The 20,838-nt window shown below is 33.6% G+C and overlaps 2 pseudogenes; both read right to left on the reverse strand.

Moving 5' to 3' along the window:
• Positions 1–1,974: 1,974 nt before the first annotated feature.
• On the reverse strand, positions 1,975–3,831 carry LOC150037122 (uncharacterized; annotated as a pseudogene).
• Positions 3,832–5,891: 2,060 nt separating this feature from the next.
• On the reverse strand, positions 5,892–13,681 carry LOC150037123 (uncharacterized; annotated as a pseudogene).
• Between the last annotated feature and the right edge of the window lie 7,157 nt (positions 13,682–20,838).

Genomic DNA, 20,838 nt, shown 5'->3' on the forward strand with positions numbered 1-20,838 from the left:
GCAACGCCAGCCCAATGCCTCTACTCAATGCTATAAAGTAGAATAGGTAGCGTTGCAACGCTGCCATAGAGCGTCACAATGCTACGGACTTTGACGGACTTCCCCTTTCGCGCATGCGCAACTGAGCGTCAGACTACAATTGTGACGCTTCTTCAATGTTCTTCACAGTGCCGCCACAGCATTTTAACGCTCTTCCAGAGTCACGCACTGCGAAAAACTTATAAATATTGTATTTTGGGTTCTAGCTGAAGGTGTGAAGAAATTTAAGAGTTAGTTCGTTTTTTGGAGCAATTTCAGTCGTATTGTTGTACAATATTTCATATAGTTAGCCTCATTTCTCCATTAATCATTGTAATTCCGTTATACCAATGCAAGGCTAGGTAAATTTTCTTAGGATTAGTAGTATGCCTTGATTCTTGAAGGTCCTCTAGTTGATGTATTTAATTATTATGAACCCTTGGGAAGATTTAATTGATTCTTATTAAAATTTCTATGAATTGATTTGACAAATTAATTTATCGAAACTCTTGTTTGCAAAATCATTATAGCCTATGCATATATTGATTGATTAAGTTGTGCATATTAAATCTTTCCCAATTAATCATAGTATAAGATATGACTTTTTCGACTTGTGGTATGTCTCAACAATGAACCTTTTCGTAAAGCAATTCAATTTTTACTTGTATGTCGCTAAGAAGGAAGAGTCTTAAATTGAATTAGTGCTATTTATTATCAAAATTGGCTAATTGGGCTATTAGATTTTCTAATAGGATGAAGGGTATATGGAATTAGTATCATTAACTAGTGCCTGATGATAGAAATAAAAAACATACATACTAATCCCGATGTTTTTCCATCGATTGAATTTAATCCATTTTTCGCACTCATTCTTATTTTCTTTGATTGCTTGTTAATTGATTTACAAATCCAACCAACCCCCATTACCTGGAATTCTTTGATTATCCTAGCTAATCATTAGTCTCTCTATGGACTCGACCCCGATCTTATCGCTTTACTGTGTTTGTGGTATAAGCCTTGAGTTGGAGAAACAAAAACTTCCTTTGTTTAGGTTCAGGATAGACCCTGGGAATAAATTGACGCTGTTATCAGCGAGACTTGGCAATTAGCCTAGGAAATTTTTTCGATTGCAAATAATAATAATAATAAAAGTGTGTGTTACTGCTTACTTTTGGTTTATGTCCTGCTCCTCTGGGAGTCCAAATTTCATTTTTATTACAAATATTGACCAAGAGGAGAGGAGAATTCGAAGAAGGCGCAGAGGAGAAATACCAGAAGAAGGAAACCAAGAAGTTGCTGACGATACGACAAGAGCAATGGGAGAGGAAGTTCATGAGAAAACTCTGAGGGAACTGGCAGAGCCAGACATGAACCAATAACCTTTGTGCATCGTCTTTCCACCTATGATTGTATCGTTCAAACTTAAGCCAGGGCTAATCAATCTATTGCCTACCTTCAGAGAGAATGTGTGGGACAACCCCCATAAACACATCAAAGACTTCCATATGGTCCATGTGAGTATGTAACCCCATGGAGTTACACAAGAACAGCTGAACCTTAAGGCTTTTCCTTTTTCATTACAGGATGACGCTAAAGATTGGTTGTACTACTTAGCTCCAGGGTCGATAACTACTTGGAATGAACTTAAAAAGAAATTTATTGAAAAAAAAAAATTCCGACTTCTAGGGCCCATTCAATAAGAAAGGATATTTATGGGATTAAACAATTTGTTGGTAAATCATTGTCTGAATATTGGGACGATACAAACGTTTATATGCCAATTTTCCCCATCACCAGATTTCTGACTAATTGTTGATTCAATATTTCTATAGTGGTTTACTTGCCAATGACAGGAGCTCCATTGACTCAGCTACTGGAGTCACTCTTACTGATAAGACGCCAGGGAGGCCCAGGAATTAATCTCACGTATGGCTGAAAACAACCAAACTTTTGGAGCTAGGGCTTCTTAACTCGAGATTTTTTCCACAGGTTAGCTCGATCAAAATCACTTTCATTTGAAGATACTTTCTTCTATTTTCAAATGAAGAAAAAAATTAAATATTGTGATAAATTTAGGAATCATGGGAACATATACTAAATTTTACCATCTCCTCAACAAGGTTAGCATAACCTATCCTTGAAATTCGACGATTGTACTTATTCTTAGAACGAAGTTCTTGTTGCAAGCGTCTTTTTTCCTATACAAACATAATGATTATTAGTAGGGAATGACATAACAATTATTTATAAAATTAAATTAATAATTTACCTGAAACTTTACACACAATCTCGATCTTACAAACTCTTCCTAATGCTTTTGATCAATAAATGAATACTTTTCTTGTGGATTTATTAGAAGTTGAGGTTCATCTTTAAATGGCATAATATATTTTGTTGTTAACCAATTCTTAAACTGACGGAAAGCTATACCTGCAGTTTTCATAATGTTCTTCCTAGATCTTGTATCAATTACAAAGGCGGCCTAAACATTGAAAAGTTCGTGAAAACATTACATATACATCTACAATATTATCAAGATAAAAAGTTGAATATATATACCTCAACTGTACTATATATCTTATCTTTCAACTCAGTAGGCACATGTTTCCAAGATATATATATAATAGGTACATGACAATGCGTAGAGGACCCAATGAAAGGCTTTAACTTAGATCCTTTTTCACCAATGGGTATGCCATCTTCATTGTATTTCACAAGCTTCTTTTCTCCCGTACTCCTAATACGTGTTATATCAAATATAATAGTAGCTCCCCGTTCTTTCTTCTGGTGGTTTCATTTGTCCTAATAACTACTATTTCTTTGTCACCAAACTCTAAATCTTCGTCACCCACTGTACTATGCTCCATCTAGTGTATAAATCAAGAACTGCAATCAAATTTAAGAAACAATTAACATTGTATACATATTAAGCGAACAAAAAATCAAATGTGATTGATAAAAATTTTAAATTAAAAAAACAATTATCATATTACACAATATATAACCTACCTATAAAATGTTATGTAGGTATTCATGTGCCTTCACAATTCGATCAGACATATGTTAACATGTTCTCATCCAAGTCATTATGTACATCAACATTCAACATATCATTGGGTATTCCTTGACAGTGTAATATTGTATATCCAAGTTCGTTGTCATTATATCTGTCTTCAAAGTCCCTTTGTGGTGGGGTAATCACAATTGACCATCTAACATCACTTGGATCCTTAATATAGAATACTTGTCTTGCTTGGGTTGCTAGTATAAAAAAATCGAACTTGTGACCTATTCTTTTAAATCAACTAAGACAAAATTGAGCTCATCGTCTCAACCTAATCACATTTAACACATCAACATTAAACGTATGATAATTTAGTTCTCATATCTCTTGTATCACTCGATAAAAAGACATATCTCCAATGATGGGATTTTTATCTTTTGAACTAGACACTTGCATTGTTTTTGCAACTAAACTAACTCCACTATTTTGTACACTTCAATCCTTATCACAAGATTTTGTGTAATAACAACATCCATTAATTACGTAATTGCCATACGTAATCACAAAAGAATGAGGACCATGAGCAATCCCCCTCAAGTTGTTTGAAACTTCAGTATTTCCCATTTCAAGCTTAGTTGCAACCTACCATGAGAATTTTCATTCCAACCCAGGCATTAAAAAGTGTATGCAAAATAATAGGTTGAACATTTTACCTCTTCTCGTAGCCAAGATATAAAAGTCTGAATATATTCTTCTTGAATCCATATATGATTTTTGGACTTATTTTGATGTTGCAATTTCAAAGCCATCATATGTTTTCTTTGAAGTGAACATTGAAACATTATATAGTTAGATTTGAAGGAACTCATTTTACAGAGAACTTTTGAGTGGAAGCAGATAATCCAAATCCTATTTCGATTGTAACAAAAATTTACAATAAGCATAACATATTATACATAAAACATAAATTACAGCATGTTTTTAAATAAGAAACAAGAGTTTAGAGATTATACCTTTGAAGAACACTTCGAACAATACGAATTCTCCAAACTGCAGCAACTAAACTCGAACAGGAAGACACAACCACTTGGTTACCTTGGTATTCTCAGGGTGAGAACCCAGGAGTGGTGGGCTCTGGCTATTTTGGTTAGAGGATGTTTGTGATTTGGAGGAGGAAGACGATTGAAGGAAGAACAACTTTATCGCATAGAGAGATCTTTCAATCATTTAGGCGATGAGGTTTTCGTATAGTCTCTCAATCTTATCGTGTAGAATCTCTCAAATCGTGTAACTCTACTTCTATGGAATATAAAATCAAAATTTATTTTATTACATTTTTCCATAAATGCAGTTTAACTTCCCACTAAGGTGGTTAGAGAGAAAAAAGAGAATTAATTATCAAATAATTAATAATTATAAATAAATATGATAACCAACTTATCATATTATATTTATAACCTATAGTTTTAATATTGTATCATATACAATATAAACTATAGTTCTTTTTCTCTATGTTATGGCATTTAATATAAATAATATTTATATTAAATTTAACAACAATAAATCTTATTCATAAAAAATATATTTGAATCATATTAAAATATTTGTTCCTTCAACTATAATGTATCAAATAAATTATATCAATTATATCATATATAATTATATATCTCTCTTATTAATTTGAACATTTCAAATTAACCCAAAAACAGATTCTCAACTAAATTCTTTTGAGCTACCAAAGAGACCTTATGAACTTGTAGCTTAAAACTCCAACGGCATGTGAATAACTAATTAAATTCTTTAATCACATTATCCACCATCTGTTAATTCTCGAACATTCCATTAAAGACCGATAATTGTATTCTTTTCACTACAGATATATTTCTGTATCCATTGGATATAACCAATCAATAATACGATGACCGTTCACAAATTGCTCATAGGTACAGCTGGACCAAATTATTGTTTTGCCCCTATAGTTACAGCTAACTTCTTAAGTACCATTGATTTCTCTAGTGAATAATAGATCATAGTCCTTTTATGACTAAACCCCTCTTTGGCCAAGAGAGGGTGTGACACCACATTGTTCAAGATCCGGAATCAGCCTTTAAGGGAACAATTTATCTACTTACCCTTGCTTCGGGGAATGAGTGAATTCCATCTTGTGTAGTTGAGTTCCCAGCTCCCCAATCAGACGAATCTCCAAAATGGTAGGCTTGTTGAGTCGGCGATCTGGCCACTCTCATCCATGCAAATCAAAGGATCGCCATCATAGGCAGGAGTTCACAACTCACTCATGATTAAGGTCATGTTACCTATGGTCATCCTAGTGAAATGAAAGTCTCTATTATGAACGATGTTCGAGACTGAGTATTTCGTGGTCCGATCTTATACAAACTCTTTTGTATAGAATATCCCCGCTCGAATTTCAATACATGAATGATCAGGATCAAATCATTTGTAGCACTTTACAACATTTGTAACATCTACAAAGTAGGCCATACTCTGAGTGTCACCAGGATAAAGTACCCAGTCTTATCCATATACTACAGACCATTTAGGTTATCACTTAAACATGATCCACCTGTATGTCTCTACATACATGTTTAAGTTATAATGATAACTGTGGATGTTAGTTTATTGGTTTGTGGTTAATGCAACTAAAATATCATATATTTCATAGATAAAGTGAATAAAATATCAAATATTATTAGTCACAGAAATGTTTGTTCATACAAGGTTTACAAACTATAGAACTCTACGAGATTTAGGGCATCAACCCCAACAAGATTTATATCATAAAACTAAATGAAAAAATATAACCAAAATCATTGAAAAAACTTAACCAAAATCATTGAAAACACTTACTCTAAATATGGTTGAACATGAATTGTATTTTCCAAAACATACTGATGAGCTTGATATAAAAGTTCTTGTTCAGGTTTGAAAGAAACTCCTTTGGACAATTGTCTAAACAGTCTTGTGAATTATGAGTGCCAACCCCAATAGGATCTACTCCAAACAAGAAATCAGAACAAAATTCAATGGCTTCTTCTACTATATAACTTTCAGCAATACAACCTTTTGGATGATATATATTTCTCACGTTTTAATGACTTTCATGAATCTTTCAAAGGGATACATCCATCGTAGATATATAGGCCCACAAAGTTTGACTTTCCTAACTACATGTACTGTGAGATGCACCATAATTGTGAAAATGAAGGAGGAAAATACTTCTCTAATAAACATAATATAAGCACAATATCTTCTTCCAACTTTTCTAATTGCTACACATCTAGGACCTTGTTGCATATCGAATTGAAAAATATACACAATCGAGTTATGGCATACCGAATATGTTTTGGTAGCACTGATCTTATTGCAATAGGAAATAATTCTTGTAAGAGCACATGACAATCGTGAGATTTTAAACTATTAAGCTTTAAATCTTTCATCGACACAAGGTTTTTAACATTCGAAGAGTAACCTTCAGGAACCTTTATTCCTGACAATGTCTTTAAAACACAATATTTTTCTTCCTTTGTAAATGTATAACACGCGGGAGGAATGAAATTTTTTTTGTCACCGCTAACAGGTACAAGCTGTGGTCGAATTTTAAATGAACTAAATCACGTCTAGCATTCAATCCATTCTTACTTTTTCCTGGAATATCAAGAAACGTACCTAAGATATTCATGCAAACATTTTTTCAATGTGCATCACATCTAAACAATGTCTGATATGAAGATCTTTCCAGTATGGCAGCTAAAAAAAAAGAAGACAACCTGTTCCAACAAATCTTTGAACTTCCTTTCGTGGTTTGTTTTTTTAATTGTTCTTTTTTCCTTTAGAAAATTCAAGATCTTTGATTTTTAAATATATAGCCTCCCCAGACAGTGGTTCTAAAATTGTACTAAGTTCCTTTGATCGTTAAACGGCTTTTTTTGGTGCAAGTATGGATGATTTCGTGCTAGAAATATTTGATGCCCAAGGTATGCCATTTTTTCCCCATATTTCAATCTTATAGAAGACATATTGTATCCACAAGTTGGACACGCCTTATACCCTTTCATACAACATCCACTTAGGTTACCATATGCAGGAAAATCGTTGATTGTCCACAACAAAACTGACGTAAGTTGAATAGTTCTTCTCGATAAGCATTATAACATTGAACACCACTTTCCTACAAAAGTTTTAAATCTTCAATTAGTAGTGCTAAGTATGTGCCAATGTCGTCCCCTAGTTGTTTTGGACTCGAAATCAACATTGATAGAATCATGTACTTTCTTTTCATACACAACCATGGTGGGAGATTATAAATAACCATCACTACAGGCCAACAACTATATTTAGAACTCATTTCTCCATGTGGATTTACTCCATCAGCTGACAATGCTAAACGAAGATTCCTAGGTTCAGAACCGAAGTCTGGCCATTTAGAGTCTACTAACTTCCATGCTGGAGAGTTTGCTGGATGTCGTAACTTACCATCTACAATTCTTTTATCAATGTGCCAAGTCAAGTTTTTAGCATAATCAATACTTCTAAAAAGCATTTTGAATTATGGAATCGGTGGAAAATACCATATCACTTTTGAAGGTATTTGTTTTTTCCTACATTTTGTATCCTTCTCGTTTTTCCACCTTGATTCACCACATTCAGGACATTCAATTGCATCTACACATTCTTTTCTATACAAACAACAATCATTAAGATATGCATGAATCTTTTCATATTCCATTCCTAGTGCACCTAAAGTTTTCTTTGCTCCATACATTGAATTTGGGAGCTCATTGCTAGTGGGCAAAATTTCCTTTAAGGTTTTTAGTAGTTCTTAAAAACTAGTATCACTCCTTCCATATCTAACTTTTAAATTATACAATTTGACTAATGTAGATAATTTAGTGTATTTTTTGTACTCTTCGTATAATGATTTTTCAGCATCATTAAGCAACTTCTCAAATCCACTCGGATCTCTTAAATATTCCTCGTGAGCAACTTAAACCATTTCTTTTAAACTTCGAACATCAGTCTCTTCATACATATGGGTGTCAAACTTAGAAGATTCTCCATAAAATGATGAGTTAGGAAGTTTTTCCCCATGCCAAAACTAAATTTTATAATTTTCATCAATCCCATTGACATATAAATTATCTCTAATAACCTTGCTACTATGCTTTTCACAATTCCCACATTTCAAACAAGGACAATGAATATAGGAGCTATTTGTATTAGAAAATCCAAATTCTGTGAAGTTTTTCCACACCCAGTTCATAATCTTTGGATAATCTACTCTTGTGCATCCATGATTTATCCATGATTGTAAATCTAGTAAGAAAAGATGATAAACAATGATCAACTTCAAAAAAACAAGTTGTGGAAAACAAACAAGTTACCAATACATATAAATTGTCATTTCTAGCTCTACAACATTCCAACCTCAAGAAAGTAAGACAAATCAGAGAACCTCAAGGCAAATCAGAGAACAAAGACAAACATATCTAAAAAAATTGAACCCAAGGTGTAATCGAACCTGAAAAAATTGAACCTAAGGTGTGCACGTGCTCTAATGTTCTAAACATATATTAATTCCAATAATTAAAAATTTAACCCAAGTTTGGCAAAGCATTACTTTGTTCATAAAGCCTTAACAAATTAGACACATTGACATATCTAAATTTCGCAAGCATTTAATTAAAGAAAAGTGGCAAGTTCTTGCAAGTTCTCTAAAATTAAAGCCTTAATTTTGGCAAAGTGGCAATCCCAACTTTGGCAAGTTCTCTAAAATTCAATCTCATTCAAGAACAATATGAAACAAGAGTTTATTATGAGATTCAAGAATATACATGAGAGACTAAACCCTAACTTTGAAAGTTCAAGCCTCCAACCAAAAAAATCAAGCCCTAACTTTGAAAGTTCATGCCTCAAACTAAGAAAATTAAGAATTAAACCTAATCTAAACAAGATTAAGCCTAATCTAAATAAGAAAATCAAGATTAAGCCTAATCAAACCAAGAAAATTAAGATTAAAACCTAATATAAACAAGAAAATCAAGATTAAGCCCTAACTTTGAAAGTTCATGCCTCAAATCTACTTACCTCAATGAAGAATCTATTCAAGATTGATGGAATAACAAAGATGCATCAAAGGGAAGTGAAAAACCAAGAAGATTGCGAGTGTATTTGGAATAAAATCGACTAAATCTGCTGGAATTTCTTTTAAATCTATCTGATAGCGTTGCAACGCTACTAAAAGAATGTTGCAACGTTGTTGAAGAGCATGAAATTTTCTTGTCAAAACCCATAGCGTTGCAACACTGCGTGCATGGGGCGCACACGTTTTTCATTTTTCATCAAAATACGTAGCGTTGCAATGCTACTTTTTAGGATTGCAAGGCTACCCTGTATATTCTATAATTCTTGCCGTTTTTAAAATGTCAAGAATCAATTAATTGAACTTGACATTTTTAAAACGTCAAGTACTGTATTTTCCAGAAAAAATGCACAACCCCCGCTTTTTAAAATCAAATTGATGTTTTTTATTTAAGTTCACCTATTTCTTGACTTTTTTTTTCATAAAAACATTAAGTATTTAAAATTGCAAACGTCAAGAAAGATGATGTTTCTTGTAGTGTATTCTTGTCCAAGAATGCGTCCAAAACTCCTACAATTCCAGTATGCTTCCAACTCTAGGGTGACTCATCCCATACTTAGTATTTATTCTAAATTTCTTCTTCTTCCTTGGACTAGGCATTCACCTTGTCATTCCAACACTTGATTTCCAACTCCTAGATCAACCATATGTTTCCAATACTTAGAAATTTTCCCAAGTACTAATACTTCCTTCAAGGCATACTTTAGGTACTTAGCCAATCTTTTCCTTTCAAGGCTTTTAGGTCTGAACTCTTTTCTTAACCTAAGGAATCCTGTGAGGGCTCAGGTCTGAACTCTCAACTTAACTCAAGAACAAATGAAAGAAAGAAAGAAAGGAGATAACTCTTCAATTTGAAATGGAATGCTACAAATGAAGAACCAAGTTGCTATTTATAGGCCAAGAACTTAGTAACTCTCCAAAATATAAAATAAAATAAAATAAATAGAAAAAATTAAATATTTGTCAAATTTAATTCAATTGAGTTGCTACTTGACAAAAACCAAACACAACTCATTCAAACTAAAGAAACCATAAATTAATTTTTATACATGTTAAATCTATACAAGAAACAACATTTTAATTTGAAGTTTCAATCCAATTTGAAAGTTTCTAAAAAATGAATTTAATCTACACAATTAAATACAATTTATGTTTAAATATGCAATTGTTTCATTTTCTTTCACTATATATATCCAACAAATTTCACTCTATCTGCGATAGATCGCAATAGACTACTATTTGTGTCTATCTGTGTCATGATAGACACATATAGTAGTTTATTGCAATCTATCACATATAGAGCGATATTTTGTTAATTTTTGTAAAATTTTTAGTAGTTTTTTTATTTAAAATAATTTTTCTTTTTATTAAGGTTAAATTTATTGAAGAAACCTTTCACATCAATAGTAAGAAGAAACAATAAATTATTGAATGATAAACTTGCCACTAAATTAATAAAGAGAAGACTTATAATGAAAGAGTAAAATAGAAACAAAAAGTTTCTCCACATTGTGATTTTTATATATAGATTTATACTAATATTTTTATTTTAATTAAAAAAATTATATTAACATTTTTAAGTTGCTGTAGTCCTTTTTTTAGTTCAGTTGCCATAATTCATTTATATCAAATACACTAACAATAGAATTCAATAACCGTTGTGAATTTAAGAAGCACAATGGGAACACGGATACCAATAAAATATAATATTAAAATAGATATAATATAATATAATAATAAAATAAATAATTATTAAAATAAATTAAACATAATATATAAATAAATAAAATAAGATAAATTAGGAAAAAAAAATAAAAAATTTCTCTAAATTCTCCACGTTCTCCAATTTTCATGGAATTTATCGAATGTGTGTCTTTCAAAACCCACAAAATACCACTATTTATAGGCAATTTGGTAAGTAGGAAGTGGATTACATGGATACTTAGAATGAGTATTTACAAGACACATGGCCTTTTGACACTAAGAATGGGTATCTATTTTATACATAATTTGTGATATTTATAATACTCCCCCTTAAATACCCATTATATATATATGAAATATGTCTCTTAAAACCTTACTAGGAAAAAAATCATTGGGAAAAAATCTAGTGAAAGAAAAAGAGTATTTCATATAATCTAATACTCTTAAAAAGAATACAGTATTACTCCTCTTCATGAAAACATCACTTGAGATTTTTGAGTTGCCGCATTCCAATATTGTACACTGATTTCTTAAATGTTGCGATTGTTAATGCTTTTGTAAATATGTCTGTTAGGTTATCTTTCGAACAAATTTTTTATACAGTGATTTGAGAAGTAGTCGTTATGGTCTATTTCACTGATCGCCACGATACACCATTTCCTTCACATGTGAATAGATAATCTATTTGAGATCTAGTTTTGTGTAAATCAAATAAATATCTAGAATTTTTATAACCAACTAGATCAAAATTCGATTTATTTGAATAAAATAAACTCATGTCGATCGTTCCTCAAAGATAATAGAGTATATGCTTAACTTCATTCCATGTCTTTTTGTTGGAGAATGACTAAATCTAGCTAATAAATTTACTGAAAATGTAATATCTGATCTTGTATTATTAGCAAGATACATAAGTACACCAATTGCATGAAAATATGGTACTTCGGGACCAAGTAGTTCTTGATTATAATCTCGAGGTCAAAATATATCTTTCTTCACATCTAGTGAACGAACTTCCATTGGTATGTTCAATAGATGTGTTTTGTCCATATAGAACCTTTTCAAATTTTTTCTTGTATAAGTTGATTAATGAACAAATATCCCATCTACTAAATGCTCAATTTGCAAACCAAGGCAAAAAAAATTTCTTCCGAGATTTTTCATCTCAATTCTTTCTTCAGATATTCTATTGCCTCTGAAAACTCTTCAGGAGTTCCAATTATATTTAAATCATCAACATATACAGTCATAATAGCAAATCTTGACTGTGATTTCTTTATAAAAACACATAGACATATTGGATTGTTTTGATATCCTTCTTTCAACTAATATCTACTCAAGAAATTGTACCACATTCGTCCTAATTTTTTCAATCTATATAGCGATCTCTGTAACTTTATTGATTATAATTCTCGAAAATTTGATTTATAAATTCCAGGTACCTTAAATCCTTTTGGGATTATCATATAAATATATTATCAAGAGCTCCATATAATTATGCTGTGACTACATCCATAAGTTGCATGTCCAGACTTTCATATATAGCCAGATCAATTAAATATCTTAGTGTAATTACATCCACCACAGGAGAATACGTCTCCTCATAATCAATACCAGGTCTTTATGAAAAACCTTGTACAACTAGTTTTGCTTTATATTTTGTGACCTCATTATTTTCATTTTTTTCTCTCATAAACACTCATTTGTATTCCACAGGTTTGACACTTTCTGGTGTTCGAACTACTGGTTTAAAAACCTGACGTTTTGAAAATGAGTTTAATTCTACCTCGATTACTTCTTTCCACTAAAGCAATCTCTTCTATGTTGACATTCTTCAACAGATTTTGGTTTAGAATTCTCATTTTCATACATAAAATCAAGAGCAACATTATATGCAAAAATATTGTCAATAACTACATGAGTTTAGTTCCATCTTTTTCCTGTCATGACATAGTTTATTGAAATCTCATTATTATGTTTAGGTATTTCACCTTGCTCATTAATCATGACATGAATTTCTTCATGGGTATTTATGTAAAACCCGAACCCTACTTTCCCTTTTTAAATATGTTTATTATTGAGTTTAGTAAAGTAAGGGTGTTAAATATTTAAGTTAGTTTAGAATTGTGGGAAATGGGTAAAGGATAGGTTTTGAAGAAGGAAAATGTTTAATTATGGGAAACTTGGCTTCGGGTACTTATTAAGCTAGCCTTGCAAAAAGAAATTTTGACTAAGTGTTTTTCGTGAAAAATGGTGCTTGAACATCGAGTAACACAAGGCAGGCATCGAGTAAATGCCATCGAGCATCGAGTATGTGTGATCGAGGAAGGATCATGCATCGAATATGTGTGTTAGAGGAAGGATCGTGCATCGAGCAAGCCATCGAGCATCAAGTTTTTCCATCGAGTATTTTTCAGAATACCATTGACTTTTCCATTGAGTAATTACCAAAATACCATCATGTATTCCTTTGAGTATCAAGTTTTGCACGAAGCTTTCAACTTTAAACCCTATTTAGTTCGAACAGTTGGCTTAATCTTGGCCCTTAATCTCCACTAGTGGGTGAGGTGGCTTAAGGAGATTTCATGCAGAAGGTTGGGCGGTGGTATTAAAAAAAAATGAAATTCCAAGAGCTCGATTTGGACTATTCCTTCAGGCAAATCAAGCGATCTTGGTACCATTGGAAAGTACTGTGAGTCTAGTTTCTGAACCAAGCTGGAAGGAGGTCTTGCTGGAAGAAGGTCGGAGAAGAAAGGAAGTAGCAAGGGTTTTGTGTTAGGGCGAATCCGGGCCATCGACGAAGAATTTAAGATCTAGGTCGAACCATGTGGAATTTCAAACTGAAATTTAAGGTAATATTGTTATCACCATTATAAGTAAGTTTGTAGAAGGAACTTTTACAAGATAAGGTCTGGAGTTTGAGTTATATATTTTGGAAGTTAAACCTAGAAATTATTGAACAAGTAGGCAGCTATGCGGTTTAGGGCCATAGAAGAAGGTTTAAAGCCCTAGATCACACCACGAGGAGTTTTATGCTGAATTTTTTAGGTAACGTTATTAATAGATTTCTGAGCATGTTTGAAAAAGGAATTTTCCTAAAATTAGTTATGGATTTCGAGTTATGGACATTAGAAGCCGAATCTGGAATTTGTTGGACAAATAGGCAATTATTTGCTAAATGCTAGTTTGACACCCGAAAAATCCTACTAAGTATTGAGTGTGGGCATTAGAAAGGAGGCGACATCTGAAGTTTAAGCCTTTTAAATTTGACTTGGTACCCGACACCCTAAGGTAAGTTACGAAGAATTGAAAGCGAAAGGAATAAATGTGAGCTTGGTTTAAAAAGAGTAGTCTCAAAAGGGAACCAAGGTAGTAGCTAAATTATTATTTTGGTGTGTAGGAGCAACGCCCATTGGAAAAGCCTACCAAGCCTAAGAAAACAAGCCTAAAGACCCGTGAGTGACTAAATGTATTCAAAACTTTATATATAAAAGGTCATGTCTTCCAAATGAATTTCACACTAAGGTTTATATGTTTTCCAAGCAATTAAAGTTTATACCTATGATATTAAATATTTCATAGCATTTTTTAAGTATGATGCTTCAAACTATTTAAATAAGTTTTACTAGTTTTAGCGCAAGTCAGGGTTGAATGTTAAAGTATTGTAAAAGCTAAACGTTTATATTTCATGAAGCATGCATGTTGAAATGTGACAATGCTTTTATGAGGAAAGCTAGGTAAGTGTTATGCTTAAAGCTTTATTTACACATGTTTTCTATGAATGATATGATTCTAGTAAGCCGGATGCTGAGGGTATAGAAGGTATCTAAGGAAGTACCTAAGGTATTGATGGTACTTAGTATACTCCACATGCACGTAGGTAGTTCAGTATGAGAGATCGAAGTATGGGTCTCCTAGCCACAGTTCATTATAATGGGACCGAAGTATGGGTCTCATAGCCATGAATGGACGTTAGGAGCTTGAGCTACGAACACTCGCTCTCAACTAAGGTTTGTTAATATGTACGAAATATGATGTTATATTTAATGTATTTTTCTACGAAAGTTGCTTGAGACTAATTTCATCATGTTTACATGTTTAATATTTGTATGAAAGGCATGAGACGAGCCATTTTTCTATAAATCACTCACTTGGCAACCAGCTCACCGTTTCCCAATATTTTTCCTTTCCTCAGGTAGCAATCAGATTCCCCAAGGTTAAACCTATTGCTGCTTGCCATTCAAGACTCGGCTAGGAAAGAGAAAGCTTAGGTTAAAGCTTGTAATTAATGTACACATGTTGCGAGAGGAGTCCGAGACTAGTGAATATGTTTTTGGGACCCATTGTATCTATCCTTGTGTTATTTTATTGGATGTATATTTTGTTTGTCATTTCTGAGTTTGTAATTAAGTTGCTTTTGTTGGTTCAAGTTATAGACTATTGTGCGTTTGTAATTAAGTTGCTTTTGTTGGTTCAAGTTATAGACTATTGTGCCTTTGTAATTAAGTTGCTTTTGTCGGTTCAAGTTATAGACTATTGTGCCGCTAAGTCGTAATTGCATAATAAGGTTTTAAGCAAGTTATATAGGTAAGTTAGGCAGTAAGTACTGCGAGTAGATTGGTAACTGTTACCGTCACATCCCCTTATGGGTTAAGAGGGTAAACTGGAAGGGGGTGTGACAATTTACATTCTCAACCAGGTCTTCTTGACTATTTATTATTTTTCTTTTTCGAGGATTTTTATCTTTGGAACCCACTAGTCAACTACACTTCTGGCATGTTTCAGACTCATTTAGTGACAACTTGCTGTGTTGGGATATCAATTTTTGATGGAACATTTGCAGCTGGTATATGTGACTTAGTTACTTTCTTTGCATCTATAAATGCATCTGGTAATTGATTTGCTATATTTTGCAAATGAATTATCTTTTTAACTTCAAGTTCACACTGATCTGCACGAGGATGTAAATGAGACAATAACGATCCATTCCATGTAATTTCTTTTTCCAACTTCTTAATTCCTCCCCTAATGTTGAAAATTTTATCTCATTAAAATGACAATCAACAAATCGTATAGTAAATACATCGCATAGTAGGGTTCAAGATATTTATTAATTTAGGGGGAATTATATCTAAATATTCCTAACCTCCTTTGAGGACCCATCTTAGTACGTAGTGGTGGAGAAATTGGAACATGTACTGCACTTCCAAAAATTCTCAGATGGGAAATATTTGGCTCATGACCATAAGCTAGTTGTAATGGTGAGTATTTATTATAAGCTACTGGCCTAATGCATATAAGTGACGCTGCATGCAAAATAACATGTCCCCATACAAATGTAGAAAGCTTAACTCTCATAATCAATGGTCTAGCAATTAACTGCAAACGTTTTATGAATGATTCTGCTAAACCATTTTGTGTATGAATATGAGCTATAGGACGTTCAACACTTATCCCAATTGACTATCAAAATCTTGGGATTTAAATTTACCAGCATTATCAAGACGAATGGTTTTAATTGTATAATAAGAAAATTGTGCTCTTAACTTAATTATTTGAGCAAGTAATCTTGAAAATGCAAGATTTCAACTTGATAATAAGCACACATGTGACCATCTGCTGGATGCATCTATTAATACCATAAAATATCTAAATGGTCCACTTACTGGATTAATAGGTCCACATATATTACCAAGAATTCTTTCTAAAAATGTAAGTGATTCAGTCCTGGTGATGGGAATTTGGTAACGCAATTATGCGATGCATATCTGAGGTTATGTGTTTGTTCTCATGCGTCGGTGGTCATGCGTTAGAATGGAAAGTATGCATTAATTTCTTATGCAATGACCATGGGTTCCTATCATAAGTTTTCTTGTGCTCTCGCCAAGTATAATGAGATCGCAAGTTTCTCGAGTGATCCGAGGTCGAACTCAGGGACTATAGCTAAATGTTATGCGGTAATGTGTTTGTGGCAAAGAATAAAAGAATTTGAGGTTGAAAGGCTACGCACTACTCCTACTCCTAACTAACAGATTAAGCGGTGGAAGTATGACTGAGAGGTAGAGACACGAAAACTGTTAACGCGTAGTAAAATGCATAGAAAAATAGATGAAAAGGCGAGGATGTCTTCACTGCAACACTAAGCTTGACCACAAGGGTAACCCCAGCCAACGCAAGCTATGCGATATGCTATACACACTTGACATAGACGCATGCGATGTATATGCGATAGTGTCAAGAAGCCTTTTCTAAGCCTCTACATTCTCGCTTATGTGCTCTCACACATAAGCAAGATGGCCGCATACCACCATATCCTACTTAAAGGGTGCATACACTATATAGTAGCAAACGGAGCTTATTCCTAAGTTCTCCATTCTTGCTTATGCATTCCAATCCACTCTCTCGAGTCTTAGATTTGGTTTTTAGATTACTCTCCCAAGTATGCCTAAATGATGGATGATGCACTCATAAGACATGGTAATCATATAAACATGGTTGACATAAGATTATTCCTATCTCTAGTGAACACTTGCTTACATTGTTTAATGCGACCAACTACTTACCCTCTGGGGCAGTTGGTTGTTGCTGATTTTACTCATAGACAAACATTGCGTCCACTTATAGACAAGCATTGCTACAGCTTCACACTAAGCAAATAAGGTTTTATCATAACACTCGCGCAATGCACACCTCCCGGTGGTTTGCTACATGCTTCATATCCTTACGCCACATGATTAAGTATGCGATACTCTAGTAGTCTTACTTAATGATGCAATGAAAGTAAAGGATGCTAAGTAAATGAAGATGGATATGGAATCAAAGGAAAATATAGAAATGCATCACAAAATGTATTAATCTCTTAAGCCAAAATGTAATACAATACAAGGATAAAAGAGATATAGAGGGGAGGATGGAAGCAATGTCCTGCTTCCATCAGATGTGTGTCAAGGCTGCCGGTGGTGCCATGGATGGGCAGTGGAGTAGACTCTCTCGAGCTCCAACTCCGGCGGAGGCTCCGATCGTCACTCGGAATGGTTGAGGGGACGAAGAACTCTCAAGACTATCTTCTCACGCTTTGGTCTGGATCACAAGGATCCACCCTAAGGCAGGGAACCTCAGGCGGAAAACCTTGGATGATTTGAAGTTCTGCTCATCAGCTTCTATTTATAGAGCTTGATCGCTGACAGCATTAATAGTCCTTCTCTGAAATTCTGCAGCTAACGACGTGATGGACATGATGGACCTGCTTTGAATCTCTGCTGCTAACGGCGTGGTAGGTGAAATGTCAACATCACCTTTTCATACTCCCGAGGTATGCGTTCATGCTTGGTTTCCTAAATATCAACGCATTCTACCACCCTTGCGGTCATCCCTCTATTATGGTTATTATTCTGCAGCCACAATCTCTGTGCGATGACCGCATTTATTTGACAGCCGCAACTTCTATGCGATGGATGCATGTGGTTAATGGCTGCAACATCCATGCATCGAATGTATGCGTTCGCCTTTGCGATGGAGAGATTCCCCCCATGTGATCGTCTTTGCGATAGCCTAGCTTCCGCATATGCGACCGCTTCCTACGTTAGCTACAAAGATAGACAATTGAATGCATAATAATGCATAAAAGTGGGTTAGCCGAGATTCTTAGTGTCGATCGACGCAAGCTCATTTTCTCATGAATTCTTAATATAATCGCCGCATCTTTTACCTAACAGCCCTCATAGTTCTAAATAAATAGCTTATAATGACGTGTATTTCTACCCCTCATCAAGTCCCCACCTTGATTGGTAATGGTCGAATGATTAATTTTCCTTGAGAGCAAACATCCATGATAATTCATTAGATTAAAGAATCTTTTGACTCTTCAATGGATGTCCATTTAAATTCTCAATAATTCTTCTCATTATTATAGACCCTAGATGACTTAATCTATCATGCCAAATTGTAAATGTGTCTGGATTGATGAACTTCAGGTTCATTGTTGCATATATTTCAATTACTTATATATGAGTATAATATAATTCAGAAGATAAAGCAGACAACTCTTCTAATATACATTTTTCATATGAGACAGTAGATATGATATATGGATACTCCATATTATTGTTTCTATCAGTCTCAATATGATAACCATTGCGACGTATATCTTTAAAACTAAGTAGATTTCTCTTTAATTGACTAGAGAACAATGCATTGTCAATTGTAAATTTTGTTCCTCTAGGTAAAATAATATTTGTTTTGAAGGAAATCTAAATAAAGATCCTTTGAGTAACGGAAGTGGATCGTTCCAAATCTCATTCAGAATGAACACAATAATTACAGTCTAAATGAAAACAAACAGATTATGCATAATTATAAATTACAGCATGCTACAAGAAGATACAAGGGATAGAGTATGTGAACCTTTGAAGAACTCTTCTTCAAGTATCCCTCATTCGTTCAGCAAATGGTTCACAGCACGAACTCGAACGCGACGAACATAATAAGATCCCAATGAACGTCTAAATGAACCTCGAACCCAATCAAATCCAACTCGATCCACGAATGAATTTAGAACACCACCACAATGGTTACCTTGGTATTCTCGGTGTGAGTATCTAGGAGTTGTGGGCTCTATATGATTTTGGATTGAGGAAAGAAGGAGATATATAATTGAGTAAGTGGGAGATGAAGACTGTCTATCGTATAGATGAAATACTCGATCGTTTAGAAGATGGAAGCCTATTGTATAGACTTTACTACTCAATCGTGTAGCAAGGATTAAGTGAGTAACTATCGTATAGTAAACTCATAGCTCGATCGTGTACGCCCTCGATGCTATTGCTTAGTAAGAAATTTTTACTTGATAGCCTTTTTTTGTAAGATTATTCCGAATGAATCATCAACTTAATTTTGAAAAACCATTTTCCTTTTTATGTCACGATTACTGTAAAACTTCCAATAACCTCCCACTCAATTCGGTTATTAGAGAAAAATAATAATTAATTATCATATAATTAATATGTTATAAATAAATATAATAACCAACTTATCATATTATATTTATAACCTATAGTTTTAATATTTCATCATATGAAACATATAAACCATAGTTTTTTTTTTCTATTTTATTGTATTTAATATAAATCTTATTTATTTTAATTCCTCCAATTAATGTATCTAATACATCAAATCAATTATATCACATACAATTGTATTTCCTCTTGTTAATTTGAACACTTCAAATTAACCTAAAATCTGATTCTCAACTTGAACTCATTGAGCTACCAAGGGGATCTCATGCACCTGTAGCCTAAAGCTCCAACGATACATGAATAACTGATTAAACTCTTTAATCACAAGATCCACCATCCGCTAACTGTTGGTCAGTCCACTAAAGACCGATAGATGCACTCTTTGCACTATGGATATATTTATGTGTCCATATGACCAATCAACAGTGCAATGACCATTCACAAACCGCTTGTAAGTACAACTAGGCCAATTCACCATTTTTCCATGTGTAGTTACATCTAACTTCTTAAGTACCACTGATTCCTCTAAGAAACAATAAGTCATAGTCCTACTATGACTAAGTCCTCTCGGGCCAAGAGATGGTGTAGTCACTATTTTCAAGACCAGGAATCAGCCCTTAAGGGAGCAATTTATCTATTTACCCTTGCTTCGGGGAAGGAGTGAATTCCATCTTGTGTAGCTGAGTTCCCAACTCCCCAATAAGATGAATCCCCAAAATAGTAGGCTTGTTGAGTTGACAATCTGGCTACTCTCACCCATACAAATCAAAGGACCTCCCTCATGAGCAGGAGTTCCCAACTCACTCAGGATTAAGGTCATGTCACCTATGGTCATTTTAGTGAAATGTAAGTCTCAGTTATCAACGGCGTTATATAAAGAGATTAATCATCTCGTGGTCTGGTCTTATACAAACTCTTTATATAGGATACCCCCCCTC

The sequence above is a fragment of the Benincasa hispida genome, chromosome 3, assembly GCF_027475165.1.
Source record: "Benincasa hispida cultivar pf3 chromosome 3, pf3_genome.v1.1, whole genome shotgun sequence".
Taxonomy (NCBI): Eukaryota; Viridiplantae; Streptophyta; class Magnoliopsida; order Cucurbitales; family Cucurbitaceae; genus Benincasa; species Benincasa hispida.